The sequence below is a fragment of the Leptidea sinapis genome, chromosome 28 (assembly GCF_905404315.1).
Source record: "Leptidea sinapis chromosome 28, ilLepSina1.1, whole genome shotgun sequence".
Taxonomy (NCBI): domain Eukaryota; kingdom Metazoa; phylum Arthropoda; class Insecta; order Lepidoptera; family Pieridae; genus Leptidea; species Leptidea sinapis.
Window position 1 is genome coordinate 3749892 of NC_066292.1, and position 22453 is coordinate 3772344.

Sequence of the window (22453 nt, forward strand, 5' to 3'; positions counted from 1 at the left end):
AACCTAGGATACGATACCCATAATCTAGTTATCATACTTTTGAGCGGCGGCCAACTTGGATTTAAAAATGATCCCAAAATCGTTCTGTGCACTCTCGAGAACCTCGGATGCGATAGCCATATTTTTGTGATCATAGTCTTGCACGGCGGCCAACTCGGATTTAAAAATGATCATAAAATTATTTTCTGCACCCTCGAGAACCTCAGACACGATATCCATATTGCTGAAAACATTATTGTTTGCGGCTGCCCTCTTGAATTTCAAAAATGATCACCAAATCGTTCTCTGCACCCTCGAGAACCTCTGATACGATAGCGATAATGTAGTTATCAAACTTTTGAGCGGCGGCCATCTTGGATTTGAAAACTGATCACAAAATCTTTCTCTGCACCCTCGAGAACCTAGGATACGATACCCATACTCTAGTTATCATACTTTTGAGCGGCGGCCATCTCGGATTTAAAAATGATCCCAAAATCGTTCTGTGCACTCTCGAGAACCTCGGATGCGATAGCCATATTTTTGTGATCATAGTCTTGCACGGCGGCCAACTCGGATTTTAAAATGATCATAAAATTATTTTCTGCACCCTCGAGAACCTCGGGTACGATATCCATGTTGCTGAAATGATAATTCTGTGCGGCGGCCATCTCGGATTTGAAAATGATCAGAAAATCGTTCTGTGAACTCTTGAGAACCTCGGATACGATACCCATATTTTTATGATCATAATCTTGCACAGCAGCCATCTTGGATTAGAAAAATGATCACAAAAACGTTCTCTGCACCCTCGAGAACCTCGGATACGACACCCATAATGTAGTTATCATAATTTTGAGCGGCGGCCATCTCGGATTTAAAAATGATCCCAAAATTGTTTTCTGCACCCTCGAGAACCTCGGACACGATATCCATATTGCTGAAAACATTATTGTTTGCGGCAGCCCTCTTGGATTTCAAAAATGATCACAGAATTGTTCTCTGCACCCTCGAGAACCTCGGAAACGATTTCCAAATTGCTAAAATCATAATTTTGTGCGGCGGCCATCTTGAATTTGAAAAATGATCACCAAATGGTTCTCTGCACCCTCGAGAACCTCGGGTACGATATCCATATTGCTGAAATCACAATTTTGTGCGACGGCCATCTTCGATTTGAAAAATGTTCAGAAAATCGTTCTCTGCACCCTCGAGAACCTCGGATACGATACCCATAATGTAGTTATCATTATTTTGAGCGGCGGCACTCTCGGATTTAAAAATGATCACAAAATCGTTCTCTGCACCCTCGAGAACCTCGGATACGAAACCCATAATGTAGTAATCATAATTTTGAGCGGCGGCCATCTCGGATTTAAAAATGATCCCAAAATTGTTTTCTGCACCCTCGAGAACCTCGGGTACGATATCCATATTGCTGAAATCATAATTTTGTGCGGAAGCCATCTTGGATTTGAAAAATGATCACAAAATCGTTCTCAGCACCCTCGAGAACCTCTGATACGATAGCCATAATGTAGTTATCATACTTTTGAGCAGCGGCCATCTTGGATTTGAAAACTGATCACAAAATCTTTCTCTGCACCCTCGAGAACCTAGGATACGATACCCATAATCTAGTTATCATACTTTTGAGCGGCGGCCATCTTGGATTTAAAAATGATCCCAAAATCGTTCTGTGCACTCTCGAGAACCTCAGATGCGATAGCCATATTTTTGTGATCATAGTCTTGCACGGCGGCCATCTCGGATTTGAAAATGATCAGAAAATCGTTCTGTGAACTCTCGAGAACCTCGGATACGATACCCATATTTTTATGATCATAATCTTGCACAGCAGCCATCTTGGATTAGAAAAATGATCACAAAAACGTTCTCTGCACCCTCGAGAACCTCGGATACGACACCCATAATGTAGTTATCATAATTTTGAGCGGCGGCCATCTCGGATTTAAAAATGATCCCAAAATTGTTTTCTGCACCCTCGAGAACCTCGGACACGATATCCATATTGCTGAAAACATAATTGTTTGCGGCAGCCCTCTTGAAATTCAAAAATGATCACAGAATTGTTCTCTGCACCATCGAGAACCTCGGATACGATACCCATAATGTAGTTATCATAATTTTGAGCGGCGGCCATCTTCGATTTGAAAAATTATCACAAAAAGTTCTAAGCACCCTCGAGAACCTCGGACACGATACCCATAATGTAATAATCATAAGTTTGAGCGGCGGCCCTCTCGGATTTGAAATTGATCACAAAACCGTTCTCTGCACAATCGAGAACCTCGGATACGATACCCATAGTGTAGTTATCATACTTTTGAGCCGCGGCCATCTTGGATTTGAAAAATGATCACAAAATGGTTCTCTGCACCTTCGTGAACCTCGGATAAGATACCCATAACGTAGTTATCATAATTTTGAGCGGCGGCCATCTTGGATTTCAAAAATGATCACAAAATCGTTCTGTGCACTCTCGAGAACCTCGGATACGATACCCATATTTTTATGATCATAATCTTGCACAGCAGCCATCTTGGATTTAAAAATGATCACAAAATCGTTCTCTGCACCCTCGAGAACCTCGGATACAAAACCCATAATGTAGTAATCATAATTTTGAGCGGCGGCCATCTCGGATTTAAAAATGATCCCAAAATTGTTTTCTGCACCCTCGAAAACCTCGGGTACGATATCCATATTGCTGAAATCATAATTTTGTGCGGAAGCCATCTTGGATTTGAAAAATGATCACAAAATCGTTCTCAGCACCCTCGAGAACCTCTGAAACGATAGCCATAATGTAGTTATCATACTTTTGAGCAGCGGCCATCTTGGATTTGAAAACTGATCACAAAATCTTTCTCTGCACCCTCGAGAACCTAGGATACGATACCCATATTTTTATGATCATAATCTTGCACAGCAGCCATCTTGGATTTAAAAATGATCACAAAATCGTTCTCTGCACCCTCGAGAACCTCGGATACAAAACCCATAATGTAGTAATCATAATTTTGAGCGGCGGCCATCTCGGATTTAAAAATGATCCCAAAATTGTTTTCTGCACCCTCGAGAACCTCGGGTACGATATCCATATTGCTGAAATCATAATTTTGTGCGGAAGCCATCTTGGATTTGAAAAATGATCACAAAATCGTTCTCAGCACCCTCGAGAACCTCTGATACGATAGCCATAATGTAGTTATCATACTTTTGAGCAGCGGCCATCTTGGATTTGAAAACTGATCACAAAATCTTTCTCTGCACCCTCGAGAACCCCGGGTACGATATCCATATTGCTGAAATCATAATTTTGTGCGGCGGCCATCTTGGATTTGAAAAATGATCACCAAATCGTTCTCTGCACCCTGGAGAACCTCGGGTACGATATCCATATGGATATCGTATGCTGAATTCATAATTTTGTGGAGCGGCCATCTTGTATTTGAAAAATTATCACAAAACCGTTCTCTGCACCCTCGAGAATCTCTGATACGATGGCGATAATGTAGTTATCAAACTTTTGAGCGGCGGCCATCTTGGATTTGAAAACTGATCACAACATCTTTCTCTGCACCCTCGAGAACCTAGGATACGATACCCATACTCTAGTTATCATACTTTTGAGCGGCGGCCATCTCGGATTTTAAAATGTTCCCAAAATCGTTCTGTGCACTCTCGAGAACCTCGGATGCGATAGCCATATTTTTGTGATCATAGTCTTGCACGGCGGCCAACTCGGATTTTAAAATGATCATAAAATTATTTTCTGCACCCTCGAGAACCTCGGGTACGATATCCATATTGCTGAAATCATAATTCTGTGCGGCGGCCATCTCGGATTTGAAAATGATCAGAAAATCGTTCTGTGAACTCTCGAGAACCTCGGATACGATACCCATATTTTTATGATCATAATCTTGCACAGCAGCCATCTTGGATTAGAAAAATGATCACAAAAACGTTCTCTGCACCCTCGAGAACCTCGGATACGACACCCATAATGTAGTTATCATAATTTTGAGCGGCGGCCATCTCGGATTTAAAAATGATCCCAAAATTGTTTTCTGCACCCTCGAGAACCTCGGACACGATATCCATATTGCTGAAATCATAATTTTGTGCGGCGGCCATCATTGATTTGAAAAATGATCACCAAATCGTTTTCTGCTCCCTCGAGAACCTCGGGTACGATATCCATATTGCTGAAATCATAATTTTGTGCGGCGGCCTTCTTGGATTTGAAAAATTATCACAAAATCGTTCTCAGCACCCTCGAGAGCCTCGGACACGATATCCATATTGCTGAAATCATAATTTTGTGCGGCGGCCATCTTGGATTTGAAATATGATCACCAAATCGTTCTCTGCACCCTCGAGAACCTCGGACACGAAATCCATATTGCTGAAATCATAATTTTGTGCGGCGGCCATCTTCGATTTGAAAAATGTTCAGAAAATCGATCTCTGCACCCTCGAGAACCTCGGATACGATACCCATAATGTAGTTATCATAATTTTGAGCGGCGGCACCCTCGGATTTAAAAATGATCACAAAATCGCTCTCTGCACCCTCGAGAACCTCGGATACGAAACCCATAATGTAGTAATCATAATTTTGAGCGGCGGCCATCTCGGATTTAAAAATGATCCCAAAATTGTTTTCTGCACCCTCGAGAACCTCGGGTACGATATCCATATTGCTGAAATCATAATTTTGTGCGGAAGCCATCTTGGATTTGAAAAATGATCACAAAATCGTTCTCAGCACCCTCGAGAACCTAGGATACGATACCCATAATCTAGTTATCATACTTTTGAGCGGCGGCCATCTTGGATTTAAAAATGATCCCAAAATCGTTCTGTGCACTCTCGAGAACCTCGGATGCGATAGCCATATTTTTGTGATCATAGTCTTGCACGGCGGCCAACTCGGATTTAAAAATGATCATAAAATTATTTTCTGCACCCTCGAGAACCTCAGACACGATATCCATATTGCTGAAAACATTATTGTTTGCGGCTGCCCTCTTGAATTTCAAAAATGATCACCAAATCGTTCTCTGCACCCTCGAGAACCTCGAGTACGATATCCATATTGCTGAAATCATAATTCTGTGCGGCGGCCATCTCGGATTTGAAAATGATCAGAAAATCTTTCTCTGCACCCTAGAGAACCTCGGATACGATACCTAAAATGTATGTATGTATGTATGTATGTATGCGGCGGCCATCTTTGATTTGAAAAATGATCATCAAATCGTTCTCTGCTCCCTCGAGAACCTCGGGTACGATACCCATATTGCTGAAATCATAATTTTGTGCGGCGGTCATCTTGGATTTGAAAAATGATCACAAAATCGTTCTCAGCACCCTCGAGAGCCTCGTACACGATATCCATATTGCTGAAATCACAATTTTGTGCGGCGGCCATCTTGGATTTGAAAAATGATCAAAAATTCGTTCTCAGCACCCTCGAGAACCTCTGATACGATACCCATAACGTAGTTATCATAATTTTGAGCGGCGGCCATCTTCGATTTGAAAAGTGATCAGAAAATCGTTCTCTGTTCCCTCGAGAACCTCGGATACGATACCCATAATGTTGGTATCATACTTTTGAGCGGCGGCCACCTTGGATTTGAAAACTGATCACAAAATCTTTCTCTGCATCCTAGAGAACCTCGGATACGATACCTAAAATGTAGTTATCATAATTATGAGCGGCGGCCATCTTGGAATTCAAAAATGATCACAAAATCGTTCTGTGGACTCTCGAGAACCTCGGATACGATACCCATATTTTTATGATCATAATCTTGCACAGCAGCCATCTTGGATTAGAAAAATGATCACAAAAACGTTCTCTGCACCCTCGAGAACCTCGGATACGACACCCATAATGTAGTTATCATAATTTTGAGCGGCGGCCATATCGGATTTAAAAATGATCCCAAAATTGTTTTCTGCACCCTCGAGAACCTCGGACACGATATCCATATTGCTGAAAACATTATTGTTTGCGGCAGCCCTCTTGGATTTCAAAAATGATCACAGAATTGATTTCTGCACCCTCGAGAGCCTCGGACACGATATCCATATTGTGAAAATCATAATTTTATGCGGCGGCCATCTTTGATTTGAAAAATGATCATCAAATCGTTCTCTGCTCCCTCGAGAACCTCGGGTACGATACCCATATTGCTGAAATCATAATTTTGTGCGGCGGTCATCTTGGATTTGAAAAATGATCACAAAATCGTTCTCAGCACCCTCGAGAGCCTCCTACACGATATCCATATTGCTGAAATCATAATTTTGTGCGGCGGCCATCTTGGATTTGAAAAATGATCAAAAATTCGTTCTCAGCACCCTCGAGAACCTCTGATACGATACCCATAATGTAGTTATCATACTTTTGAGCCGCGGCCATCTTGGATTTGAAAAATGATGACAAAATCGTTCTCTGCACCTTCGTGAACCTCGGATACGATACCCATAACGTAGTTATCATAATTTTGAGCGGCGGCCATCTTCGATTTGAAAAGTGATCAGAAAATCGTTCTCTGTTCCCTCGAGAACCTCGGATACGATACCCATAATGTTGGTATCATACTTTTGAGCGGCGGCCATCTTGGATTTGAAAACTGATCACAAAATCGTTCTCAGCACCCTCGAGAGCCTCGGACACGATATCCATATTGCTGAAATCATAATTTTGTGCGGCGGTCATCTTGGATTAGAAAAATGATCACAAAATCGTTCTCAGCACCCTCGAGAACCTCTGATACGATACCCATAATGTAGTTATCATACTTTTGAGCCGCGGCCATCTTGGATTTGAAAAATGATCACAAAATAGTTCTCTGCACCTTCGTGAACCTCGGATACGATACCCATATTTTTATGATCATAATCTTGCACGGCAGCCATCTTGGATTTGAAAAATGATCACAAAAACGTTCTCTGCACCCTCGAGAACCTCGGATACGATTCCCATAATGTAGTTATCATAATTTTGAGCGGCGGCCATCTCGGATTTAAAAATGATCCCAAAATTGTTTTCTGCACCCTCGAGAACCTCGGACACGATATCCATATTGCTGAAAACATAGTTGTTTGCGGCAGCCCTTTTGGATTTCAAAAATGATCACAGAATTTCTCTCTGCACCCTCGAGAACTTCGGATACGATACCAATAATGTTGTTATCATACTTTTGAGCGGCGGCCATCTTGGATTTGAAAACTGATCACAAAATCTTTCTCTGCACCCTCGAGAACCGCGGGTACGATATCCATATTGCTGAAATCATAATTTTGTGCGGCGGCCATCTTGGATTTGAAAAATGTTCACCAAATCGTTCTCTGCACCCTCGAGAACCTCTGATACTATAGCGATAATGTAGTTATCAAACTTTTGAGCGGCGGCCATCTCGGATTTGAATATGATCAGAAAATCGTTCTCTGCACCCTAGAGAACCTAGGATACGATACCCATACTCTAGTTATCATACTTTTGAGCGGCGGCCATCTCGGATTTAAAAATGATACCAAAATCGTTCTGTGCACTCTCGAGAACCTCGGATGCAATAGCCATATTTTTGTGATCATAGTCTTGCACGGCGGCCAACTCGGATTTTAAAATGATCATAAAATTATTTTCTGCACCCTCGAGAACCTCGGGTACGATATCCATATTGCTGAAATCATAATTCTGTGCGGCGGCTATCTCGGATTTGAAAATGATCAGAAAATCGTTCTGTGAACTCAGAACTGAACCGAACCGAACCGAACTGAACCGAGATCTGAGAACCTCGGATACGACACCCATAATGTAGTTATCATAATTTTGAGCGGCGGCCATCTCGGATTTAAAAATGATCCCAAAATTGTTTTCTGCACCCTCGAGAACCTCGGACACGATATCCATATTGCTGAAAACATAATTGTTTGCGGCAGCCCTCTTGGATTACAAAAATGATCACAGAATTGTTCTCTGCACCCTCGAGAACCTAGGATACGATACCCATATTTTTATGATCATAATCTTGCACAGCAGCCATCTTGGATTTAAAAATGATCACAAAATCGTTCTCTGCACCCTCGAGAACCTCGGATACAAAACCCATAATGTAGTAATCATAATTTTGAGCGGCGGCCATCTCGGATTTAAAAATGATCCCAAAATTGTTTTCTGCACCCTCGAGAACCTCGGGTACGATATCCATATTGCTGAAATCATAATTTTGTGCGGAAGCCATCTTGGATTTGAAAAATGATCACAAAATCGTTCTCAGCACCCTCGAGAACCTCTGATACGATAGCCATAATGTAGTTATCATACTTTTGAGCAGCGGCCATCTTGGATTTGAAAACTGATCACAAAATCTTTCTCTGCACCCTCGAGAACCTAGGATACGATACCCATAATCTAGTTATCATACTTTTGAGCGGCGGCCATCTTGGATTTAAAAATGATCCCAAAATCGTTCTGTGCACTCTCGAGAACCTCGGATGCGATAGCCATATTTTTGTGATCATAGTCTTGCACGGCGGCCAACTCAGATTTAAAAATGATCATAAAATTATTTTCTGCACCCTCGAGAACCTCAGACACGATATCCATATTGCTGAAAACATTATTGTTTGCGGCTGCCCTCTTGAATTTCAAAAATGATCACCAAATCGTTCTCTGCACCCTCGAGAACCTCGAGTACGATATCCATATTGCTGAAATCATAATTCTGTGCGGCGGCCATCTCGGATTTGAAAATGATCAGAAAATCTTTCTCTGCACCCTAGAGAACCTCGGATACGATACCTAAAATGTATGTATGTATGTATGTATGTATGCGGCGGCCATCTTTGATTTGAAAAATGATCATCAAATCGTTCTCTGCTCCCTCGAGAACCTCGGGTACGATACCCATATTGCTGAAATCATAATTTTGTGCGGCGGTCATCTTGGATTTGAAAAATGATCACAAAATCGTTCTCAGCACCCTCGAGAGCCTCGTACACGATATCCATATTGCTGAAATCATAATTTTGTGCGGCGGCCATCTTGGATTTGAAAAATGATCAAAAATTCGTTCTCAGCACCCTCGAGAACCTCTGATACGATACCCATAATGTAGTTATCATACTTTTGAGCCGCGGCCATCTTGGATTTGAAAAATGATCACAAAATCGTTCTCTGCACCTTCGTGAACCTCGGATACGATACCCATAACGTAGTTATCATAATTTTGAGCGGCGGCCATCTTCGATTTGAAAAGTGATCAGAAAATCGTTCTCTGTTCCCTCGAAAACCTCGGATACGATACCCATAATGTTGGTATCATACTTTTGAGCGGCGGCCATCTTGGATTTGAAAACTGATCACAAAATCTTTCTCTGCACCCTAGAGAACCTCGGATACGATACATAAAATGTAGTTATCATAATTATGAGCGGCGGCCATCTTGGAATTCAAAAATGATCACAAAATCGTTCTGTGCACTCTCGAGAACCTCGGATACGATACCCATATTTTTATGATCATAATCTTGCACAGCAGCCATCTTGGATTTAAAAATGATCACAAAATCGTTCTCTGCACCCTCGAGAACCTCGGATACAAAACCCATAATGTAGTAATCATAATTTTGAGCGGCGGCCATCTCGGATTTAAAAATGATCCCAAAATTGTTTTCTGCACCCTCGAAAACCTCGGGTACGATATCCATATTGCTGAAATCATAATTTTGTGCGGAAGCCATCTTGGATTTGAAAAATGATCACAAAATCGTTCTCAGCACCCTCGAGAACATCTGATACGATAGCCATAATGTAGTTATCATACTTTTGAGCAGCGGCCATCTTGGATTTGAAAACTGATCACAAAATCTTTCTCTGCACCCTCGAGAACCTAGGATACGATACCCATAATCTAGTTATCATACTTTTGAGCGGCGGCCATCTTGGATTTAAAAATGATCCCAAAATCGTTCTGTGCACTCTCGAGAACCTCGGATGCGATAGCCATATTTTTGTGATCATAGTCTTGCACGGCGGCCAACTCAGATTTAAAAATGATCATAAAATTATTTTCTGCACCCTCGAGAACCTCAGACACGATATCCATATTGCTGAAAACATTATTGTTTGCGGCTGCCCTCTTGAATTTCAAAAATGATCACCAAATCGTTCTCTGCACCCTCGAGAACCTCGAGTACGATATCCATATTGCTGAAATCATAATTCTGTGCGGCGGCCATCTCGGATTTGAAAATGATCAGAAAATCTTTCTCTGCACCCTAGAGAACCTCGGATACGATACCTAAAATGTATGTATGTATGTATGTATGTATGCGGCGGCCATCTTTGATTTGAAAAATGATCATCAAATCGTTCTCTGCTCCCTCGAGAACCTCGGGTACGATACCCATATTGCTGAAATCATAATTTTGTGCGGCGGTCATCTTGGATTTGAAAAATGATCACAAAATCGTTCTCAGCACCCTCGAGAGCCTCGTACACGATATCCATATTGCTGAAATCATAATTTTGTGCGGCGGCCATCTTGGATTTGAAAAATGATCAAAAATTCGTTCTCAGCACCCTCGAGAACCTCTGATACGATACCCATAATGTAGTTATCATACTTTTGAGCCGCGGCCATCTTGGATTTGAAAAATGATCACAAAATCGTTCTCTGCACCTTCGTGAACCTCGGATACGATACCCATAACGTAGTTATCATAATTTTGAGCGGCGGCCATCTTCGATTTGAAAAGTGATCAGAAAATCGTTCTCTGTTCCCTCGAAAACCTCGGATACGATACCCATAATGTTGGTATCATACTTTTGAGCGGCGGCCATCTTGGATTTGAAAACTGATCACAAAATCTTTCTCTGCACCCTAGAGAACCTCGGATACGATACATAAAATGTAGTTATCATAATTATGAGCGGCGGCCATCTTGGAATTCAAAAATGATCACAAAATCGTTCTGTGCACTCTCGAGAACCTCGGATACGATACCCATATTTTTATGATCATAATCTTGCACAGCAGCCATCTTGGATTTAAAAATGATCACAAAATCGTTCTCTGCACCCTCGAGAACCTCGGATACAAAACCCATAATGTAGTAATCATAATTTTGAGCGGCGGCCATCTCGGATTTAAAAATGATCCCAAAATTGTTTTCTGCACCCTCGAAAACCTCGGGTACGATATCCATATTGCTGAAATCATAATTTTGTGCGGAAGCCATCTTGGATTTGAAAAATGATCACAAAATCGTTCTCAGCACCCTCGAGAACCTCTGATACGATAGCCATAATGTAGTTATCATACTTTTGAGCAGCGGCCATCTTGGATTTGAAAACTGATCACAAAATCTTTCTCTGCACCCTCGAGAACCTAGGATACGATACCCATAATCTAGTTATCATACTTTTGAGCGGCGGCCATCTTGGATTTAAAAATGATCCCAAAATCGTTCTGTGCACTCTCGAGAACCTCGGATGCGATAGCCATATTTTTGTGATCATAGTCTTGCACGGCGGCCAACTCGGATTTAAAAATGATCATAAAATTATTTTCTGCACCCTCGAGAACCTCAGACACGATATCCATACTGCTGAAAACATTATTGTTTGCGGCTGCCCTCTTGAATTTCAAAAATGATCACCAAATCGTTCTCTGCACCCTCGAGAACCTCGAGTACGATATCCATATTGCTGAAATCATAATTCTGTGCGGCGGCCATCTCGGATTTGAAAATGATCAGAAAATCTTTCTCTGCACCCTAGAGAACCTCGGATACGATACCTAAAATGTATGTATGTATGTATGTATGTATGTTTGTATGCGGCGGCCATCTTTGATTTGAAAAATGATCATCAAATCGTTCTCTGCTCCCTCGAGAACCTCGGGTACGATACCCATATTGCTGAAATCATAATTTTGTGCGGCGGTCATCTTGGATTTGAAAAATGATCACAAAATCGTTCTCAGCACCCTCGAGAGCCTCGTACACGATATCCATATTGCTGAAATCATAATTTTGTGCGGCGGCCATCTTGGATTTGAAAAATGATCAAAAATTCGTTCTCAGCACCCTCGAGAACCTCTGATACGATACCCATAATGTAGTTATCATACTTTTGAGCCGCGGCCATCTTGGATTTGAAAAATGATCACAAAATCGTTCTCTGCACCTTCGTGAACCTCGGATACGATACCCATATTTTTATGATCATAATCTTGCACAGCAGCCATCTTGGATTTAAAAATGATCACAAAATCGTTCTCTGCACCCTCGAGAACCTCGGATACAAAACCCATAATGTAGTAATCATAATTTTGAGCGGCGGCCATCTCGGATTTAAAAATGATCCCAAAATTGTTTTCTGCACCCTGGAGAACCTCGGGTACGATATCCATATTGCTGAAATCATAATTTTGTGCGGAAGCCATCTTGGATTTGAAAAATGATCACAAAATCGTTCTCAGCACCCTCGAGAACCTCTGATACGATAGCCATAATGTAGTTATCATACTTTTGAGCAGCGGCCATCTTGGATTTGAAAACTGATCACAAAATCTTTCTCTGCACCCTCGAGAACCTAGGATACGATACCCATAATCTAGTTATCATACTTTTGAGCGGCGGCCATCTTGGATTTAAAAATGATCCCAAAATCGTTCTGTGCACTCTCGAGAACCTCGGATGCGATAGCCATATTTTTGTGATCATAGTCTTGCACGGCGGCCAACTCGGATTTAAAAATGATCATAAAATTATTTTCTGCACCCTCGAGAACCTCAGACACGATATCCATACTGCTGAAAACATTATTGTTTGCGGCTGCCCTCTTGAATTTCAAAAATGATCACCAAATCGTTCTCTGCACCTTCGAGAACCTCGAGTACGATATCCATATTGCTGAAATCATAATTCCGTGCGGCGGCCATCTCGGATTTGAAAATGATCAGAAAATCTTTCACCGCACCCTAGAGAACCTCGGATACGATACCTAAAATGTATGTATGTATGTATGTATGTATGCGGCGGCCATCTTTGATTTGAAAAATGATCATCAAATCGTTCTCTGCTCCCTCGAGAACCACGGGTACGATACCCATATTACTGAAATCATAATTTTGTGCGGCGGTCATCTTGGATTTGAAAAATGATCACAAAATCGTTCTCAGCACCCTCGAGAGCCTCGTACACGATATCCATATTGCTGAAATCATAATTTTGTGCGGCGGCCATCTTGGATTTGAAAAATGATCAAAAATTCGTTCTCAGCACCCTCGAGAACCTCTGATACGATACCCATAATGTAGTTATCATACTTTTGAGCCGCGGCCATCTTGGATTTGAAAAATGATCACAAAATCGTTCTCTGCACCTTCGTGAACCTCGGATACGATACCCATAACGTAGTTATCATAATTTTGAGCGGCGGCCATCTTCGATTTGAAAAGTGATCAGAAAATCGTTCTCTGTTCCCTCGAGAACCTCGGATACGATACCCATAATGTTGGTATCATACTTTTGAGCGGCGGCCATCTTGGATTTGAAAACTGATCACAAAATCTTTCTCTGCACCCTAGAGAACCTCGGATACGATACCTAAAATGTAGTTATCATAATTATTAGCGGCGGCCATCTTGGAATTCAAAAATGATCACAAAATCGTTCTGTGGACTCTCGAAAACCTCGGATACGATACCCATATTTTTATGATCATAATCTTGCACGGCAGCCATCTTGGATTTGAAAAATGATCACAAAAACGTTCTCTGCACCCTCGAGAACCTCGGATACGATACCCATAATGTAGTTAACATAATTTTGAGCGGCGGCCATCTTGGATTTAAAAATGATCCCAAAATTGTTTTCTGCACCCTCGAGAACCTCGGACACGATATCTATATTGCTGAAAACATTATTGTTTGCGGCAGCCCTCTTGGATTTCAAAAATGATCACAGAATTGTTTTCTGCACCCTCTAGAGCCTCGGACACGATATCCATATTGTGAAAATCATAATTTTATGCGGCGGCCATCTTTGATTTGAAAAATGATCATCAAATCGTTCTCTGCTCCCTCGAGAACCTCGGGTACGATACCCATATTGCTGAAATCATAATTTTGTGCGGCGGTCATCTTGGATTTGAAAAATGATCACAAAATCGTTCTCAGCACCCTCGAGAGCCTCGTACACGATATCCATATTGCTGAAATCATAATTTTGTGCGGCGGCCATCTTGGATTTGAAAAATGATCAAAAATTCGTTCTCAGCACCCTCGAGAACCTCTGATACGATACCCATAATGTAGTTATCATACTTTTGAGCCGCGGCCATCTTGGATTTGAAAAATGATCACAAAATCGTTCTCTGCACCTTCGTGAACCTCGGATACGATACCCATAACGTAGTTATCATAATTTTGAGCGGCGGCCATCTTCGATTTGAAAAGTGATCAGAAAATCGTTCTCTGTTCCCTCGAGAACCTCGGATACGATACCCATAAAGTTGGTATCATACTTTTGAGCGGCGGCCATCTTGGATTTGAAAACTGATCACAAAATCTTTCTCTGCACCCTCGAGAACCTCGGGTACGATATCCATATTGCTGAAATCATAATTTTGTGCGGCGGCCATCTCGGAATTGAAAATGATCAGAAAATCGTTCTCTGCACCCTCGAGAACCTCGGATACGATATCCATATTGCTGAAATCATAATTTTGTGCGGCGGCCATCTTGGATTTGAAATATGATCACCAAATCGTTCTCTGCACCCTCGAGAATCTCGGACACGAAATCCATATTGCTGAAATCATAATTTCGTGCGGCGGCCATCTTTGATTTGAAAAATGATCACAAAATCGTTCTCAGCACCCTCGAGAGCCTCGGACACGATATCCATATTGCTGAAATCATAATTTTGTGCGGCGGCCATCTTGGATTAGAAAAATGATCACAAAATCGTTCTCAGCACCTTCGAGAACCTCTGATACGATACCCATAATGTAGTTATCATACTTTTGAGCCGCGGCCATCTTGGATTTGAAAAATGATCACAAAATAGTTCTCTGCACCTTCGTGAACCTCGGATACGATACCCATAACGTAGTTATCATAATTTTGAGCGGCGGCCATCTTAGATTTGAAAAATTATCACAAAAAGTTCTAAGCACCCTCGAGAACCTCGGATACGCTACCCATAATGTAGTTATCATAATTTTGAGCGGCGGCCATCTTGGATTTCAAAAATGATCACAAAATCGTTCTGTGCACTCTCGAGAACCTCGGATACGATACCCATATTTTTATGATCATAATCTTGCACGGCAGCCATCTTGGATTTGAAAAATGATCACAAAAACGTTCTCTGCACCCTCGAGAACCTCGGATACGATTCCCATAATGTAGTTATCATAATTTTGAGCGGCGGCCATCTCGGATTTAAAAATGATCCCAAAATTGTTTTCTGCACCCTCGAGAACCTCGGACACGATATCCATATTGCTGAAAACATAGTTGTTTGCGGCAGCCCTTTTGGATTTCAAAAATGATCACAGAATTTCTCTCTGCACCCTCGAGAACTTCGGATACGATACCAATAATGTTGTTATCATACTTTTGAGCGGCGGCCATCTTGGATTTGAAAACTGATCACAAAATCTTTCTCTGCACCCTCGAGAACCTCTGATACGATAGCGATAATGTAGTTATCAAACTTTTGAGCGGCGGCCATCTCGGATTTGAATATGATCAGAAAATCGTTCTCTGCACCCTAGAGAACCTAGGATACGATACCCATACTCTAGTTATCATACTTTTGAGCGGCGGCCATCTCGGATTTAAAAATGATCCCAAAATCGTTCTGTGCACTCTCGAGAACCTCGGATGCAATAGCCATATTTTTGTGATCATAGTCTTGCACGGCGGCCAACTCGGATTTTAAAATGATCATAAAATTATTTTCTGCACCCTCGAGAACCTCGGGTACGATATCCATATTGCTGAAATCATAATTCTGTGCGGCGGCTATCTCGGATTTGAAAATGATCAGAAAATCGTTCTGTGAACTCAGACACGATATCCATATTGCTGAAAACATTATTGTTTGCGGCTGCCCTCTTGAATTTCAAAAATGATCACCAAATCGTTCTCTGCACCCTCGAGAACCTCGGGTACGATATCCATATTGCTGAAATCAATCAAGCCATCTTGAAAAATGATCACAAAAACGTTCTCTGCACCCTCGAGAACCTCGGATACGATACCCATAATGTAGTTATCATAATTTTGAGCGGCGGCCATCTTGGATTTAAAAATGATCCCAAAATTGTTTTCTGCACCCTCGAGAACCTCGGACACGATATCCATATTGCTGAAAACATAATTGTTTGCGGCAGCGCTCTTGAATTTCAAAAATGATCACAGAATTGTTCTCTGCACCCTCGAGAACCTCGGATACGATACCCATAATGTAGTTATCATACTTTTGAGCGGCGGCCATCTTGTATTTAAAAACTGATCACAAAATCGTTCTCTGCTCACTTGAGAACCTCGGGTACGATATCCATATTGCTGAAATCATAATTTTGTGCGGCGACCATCTTAGATTTGAAAAATGATCACAAAATCGTTTTCAGCACACTCGAGAACCTCGGACACGATACCCATAATGTAGTAATCATAATTTTGAGCGGCGGCCCTCTCGGATTTGAAATTGATCACAAAACCGTTCTCTGCACAATCGAGAACCTCGGATACGATACCCATAGTGTAGTTATCATACTTTTGAGCCGCGGCCATCTTGGATTTGTAAAATGATCACAAAATGGTTCTCTGCACCTTCTTGAACCTCGGATAAGATACCCATAACGTAGTTATCATAATTTTGAGCGGCGGCCATCTTGGATTTCAAAAATGATCACAAAATCGTTCTGTGCACTCTCGAGAACCTCGGATACGATACCCATATTTTTATGATCATAATCTTGCACAGCAGCCATTTTGGATTTAAAAATGATCACAAAATCGTTCTCTGCACAATCGAGAACCTCGGATACGAAACCCATAATGTAGTAATCATAATTTTGAGCGGCGGCCATCTCGGATTTAAAAATGATCCCAAAATTGTTTTCTGCACCCTCAAGAACCTCGGGTACGATATCCATATTGCTGAAATCATAATTTTGTGCGGAAGCCATCTTGGATTTGAAAAATGATCACAAAATCGTTCTCAGCACCCTCGAGAACCTCTGATACGATACCCATAATGTAGTTATCATACTTTTGAGCAGCGGCCATCTTGGATTTGAAAACTGATCACAAAATCTTTCTCTGCACCCTCGAGAACCTAGGATACGATACCCATAATCTAGTTATCATACTTTTGAGCGGCTGCCATCTCGGATTTAAAAATGATCCCAAAATCGTTCTGTGCACTCTCGAGAACCTCGGATGCGATAGCCATATTTTTGTGATCATAGTCTTGCACGGCGGCCAACTCGGATTTAAAAATGATCATAAAATTATTTTCTGCACCCTCGAGAACCTCAGACACGATATCCATATTGCTTAAAACATGATTGTTTGCGGCTGCCCTCTTGGATTACAAAAATGATCACCAAATCGTTCTCTGCACCCTCGAGAACCTAGGATACGATACCCATAATCTAGTTATCATACTTTTGAGCGGCGGCCATCTCGGATTTAAAAATGATCCCAAAATCGTTCTGTGCACTCTCGACAACCTCGGATGCGATAGCCATATTTTTGTGATCATAGTCTTGCACGGCGGCCAACTCGGATTTAAAAATGATCATAAAATTATTTTCTGCACCCTCGAGAACCTCAGACACGATATCCATATTGCTGAAAACATTATTGTTTGCGGCTGCCCTCTTGGATTTCAAAAATGATCACAAAATCGTTCTGTGGACTCTCGAGAACCTCGGATACGATACCCATATTTTTATGATCATAATCTTGCACGGCAGCCATCTTGGATTTGAAAAATGATCACAAAATCGTTCTCAGCACCCTCGAGAACCTCTGATACGATACCCATAATGTAGTTATCATACTTTTGAGCAGCGGCCATCTTGGATTTGAAAACTGATCACAAAATCTTTCTCTGCACCCTCGAGAACCTAGGATACGATACCCATAATCTAGTTATCATACCTTTGAGCGGCTGCCATCTCGGATTTAAAAATGATCCCAAAATCGTTCTGTGCACTCTCGAGAACCTCGGATGCGATAGCCATATTTTTGTGATCATAGTCTTGCACGGCGGCCAACTCGGATTTAAAAATGATCATAAAATTATTTTCTGCACCCTCGAGAACCTCAGACACGATATCCATATTGCTGAAAACATGATTGTTTGCGGCTGCCCTCTTGGATTACAAAAATGATCACCAAATCGTTCTCTGCACCCTCGAGAACCTAGGATACGATACCCATAATCTAGTTATCATACTTTTGAGCGGCGGCCATCTCGGATTTAAAAATGATCCCAAAATCGTTCTGTGCACTCTCGAGAACCTCGGATGCGATAGCCATATTTTTGTGATCATAGTCTTGCACGGCGGCCAACTCGGATTTAAAAATGATCATAAAATTATTTTCTGCACCCTCGAGAACCTCAGACACGATATCCATATTGCTGAAAACATTATTGTTTGCGGCTGCCCTCTTGGATTTCAAAAATGATCACAAAATCGTTCTGTGGACTCTCGAGAACCTCGGATACGATACCCATATTTTTATGATCATAATCTTGCACGGCAGCCATCTTGGATTTGAAAAATGATCACAAAAACGTTCTCTGCACCCTCGAGAACCTCGGATACGATACCCATAATGTAGTTATCATAATTTTGAGCAGCGGCCATCTCGGATATAAAAATGATCCCAAAATTGTTTTCTGCGCCCTCGAGAACCCTGGACACGATATCCATATTGCTGAAAACATAATTGTTTGTGGCAGCCCTCTTGAATTTAAAAAATTATCACAGAATTGTTCTCTGCACCCTCGAGAACCTCGGATACGATACCCATAATGTAGTTATCATACTTTTGAGCAGCGGCCATCTTGGATTTGAAAACTGATCACAAAATCTTTCTCTGCACCCTCGAGAACCTAGGATACGATACCCATAATGTAGTTATCATACTTTTGAGCGGCGGCCATCTTGGATTAAAAAAATGATCACAAAATCGTTCTCTGCACACTTGAGAACCTCGGGTACGATATCCATATTGCTGAAATCATAATTTTGTGCGGCGGCCATCTTGGATTTGAAAAATGATCACAAAATCGTTCTCTGCACCTTCGTGAACCTCGGATAAGATACTTATAACGTAGTTATCATAATTTGAGCGGCGGCCATCTTGGCTTTCAAAAATGATCACAAAATCGTTCTCTGCACTCTCGAGAACCTCGGATACGATAACCATATTTTTATGATCATAATCTTGCACAGCAGCCATCTTGGATTTAAAAATGATCACAAAATCGTTCTCTGCACCCTCGAGAACCTCGGATACGAAACCCATAATGTAGTAATCATAATTTTGAGCGGCGGCCATCTCGGATTTAAAAATGATCCCAAAATTGTTTTCTGCACCCTCAAGAACCTCGGGTACGATATCCATATTGCTGAAATCATAATTTTGTGCGGAAGCCATCTTGGATTTGAAAAATGATCACAAAATCGTTCTCAGCACCCTCGAGAACCTCTGATACGATAGCCATAATGTAGTTATCATAATTTGAGCGGCGGCCATCTTGGCTTTCAAAAATGATCACAAAATCGTTCTCTGCACCCTCGAGAACCTCGGATACGAAACCCATAATGTAGTAATCATAATTTTGAGCGGCGGCCATCTCGGATTTAAAAATGATCCCAAAATTGTTTTCTGCACCCTCAAGAACCTCGGGTACGATATCCATATTGCTGAAATCATAATTTTGTGCGGAAGCCATCTTGGATTTGAAAAATGATCACAAAATCGTTCTCAGCACCCTCGAGAACCTCTGATACGATAGCCATAATGTAGTTATCATACTTTTGAGCAGCGGCCATCTTGGATTTGAAAACTGATCACAAAATCTTTCTCTGCACCCTCGAGAACCTAGGATACGATACCCATAATCTAGTTATCATACTTTTGAGCGGAGGCCATCTTGGATTTAAAAATGATCCCAAAATCGTTCTGTGCACTCTCGAGAACCTCGGATGCGATAGCCATATTTTTGTGATCATAGTCTTGCACGGCGGCCAACTCGGATTTAAAAATGATCATAAAATTATTTTCTGCACCCTCGAGAACCTCAGACACGATATCCATATTGCTGAAAACATTATTGTTTGCGGCTGCCCTCTTGGATTTCAAAAATGATCACAAAATCGTTCTGTGGACTCTCGAGAAGTTCGGATACGATACCCATATTTTTATGATCATAATCTTGCACGGCAGCCATCTTGGATTTGAAAAATGATCACAAAAACGTTCTCTGCACCCTCGAGAACCTCGGATACGATACCTATAATGTATTTATCATAATTTTGAGCGGCGGTCACCTCGGATATAAAAATGATCCCAAAATTGTTTTCTGCACCCTCGAGAACCTCGGACACGATATCCATATTGCTGAAAACATAATTGTTTGCGGCAGCCCTCTTTAATTTCAAAAATTATCACAGAATTGTTCTCTGCACCCTCGAGAACCTCGGATACGATACCCATAATGTAGTTATCATACTTTTGAGCGGCGGCCATCTCGGATTTGAAATTGATCACAAAACCGTTCTCTGCACAATCGAGAACCTCGGATACGATACCCATATTGTAGTTATCATACTTTTGAGCAGCGGCCATCTTGGATTTGAAAAATGATCACAAAATCGTTCTCTGCACCTTCGTGAACCTCGGATAAGATACCCATAACGTAGTTATCATAATTTTGAGCGGCGGCCATCTTGAATTTCAAAAATGATCATAAAAACGTTCTCTGCACCCTCGAGAACCTCGGATATGATACCCATAATGTAGTTACCATAATTTTGAGCGGCGGCCATCTCGGATTTAAAAATGATCCCAAAATTGTTTTCTGCACCCTCGAGAACCTCGGACACGATATCCATATTGCTGAAAACATAATTGTTTGCGGCAGTCCTCTTGAATTTCAAAAATGATCACAGAATTGTTCTCTGCACCCTCGAGAACCTCGGATACGATACCCATAATGTAGTTATCATACTTTTGAGCGGCGGCTATCTTGGATTTGAAAAATGATCACAAAATCGTTCTCTGCACACTTGAGAACCTCGGGTACGATATCCATATTGCTGAAATCATAATTTTGTGCGTCCGCCATCTTGGATTTGAAAAATGATCACAAAATCGTTTTCAGCACACTCGAGAACCTCGGACACGATACCCATAATGTAGTTATCATTATTTTGAGCGGCGGCCATCTCCGATTTGAAATTGATCACAAAACCGTTCTCTGCACAATCGAGAACCTCGGATACGATACCCATAGTGTAGTTATCATACTTTTGAGCCGCGGCCATCTTGGATTTGAAAAATGATCACAAAAACGTTCTCTGCACCCTCGAGAACCTCGGATACGATACCCATAATGTAGTTATCATAATTTTGAGCGGCGGCCATCTCGGATTTAAAAATGATCCCAAAATTGTTTTCTGCACCCTCGAGAACCTCGGACACGATATCCATATTGCTGAAAACATAATTGTTTGCGGCAGCCCTTGTTCAAGTCTTGAACCGGTTAGCGCGGGGAGGCGCGGGGCGCGCGGGCAGGCGCGGGCGCAGCTCTCCGTGTCCAACAATGCTTCAGCGACGGTCATTCATACATCACGTATCAAGACATCATATTATATTCTCAAATTATTAAAGTCATGTTATAACCAAGGCGTATTCTCTTCTTCCCATTTACACGCCCATCCAATTTGGTCCTCCGGCCTTTGTATAATTTCAAGAAACCAGCCAAAATAACGGAATTGATCGCGGAAACAAAAGGATTGAGGACACGGACATTTGTGAGTTTGTTCCATATTATTCCTTTCTTCTATTCCGTCTTCTACTTGTTCCGTCTTCTATTTGGATCTTGTATTAAAATAATTTCAATATCTTATATTATCTTGTATTAAAATCATTAATTAATTTTAATTTAAAAGACAATTGTAAATTAAAAATTAGTTTTCGTTGCTTTACTTTGCTTATCAATTTATACTATACGATATATATTACTTAGCCAAACCTTACAAATACAAATTATAGAAATATTATATTATATTGCCATTACTAGTAATCATTTCATTACCTGTTTCGCTAATTCACTTCGTATTATAAGTGCACATAGCGAGCAATTGTTGCTCAAGC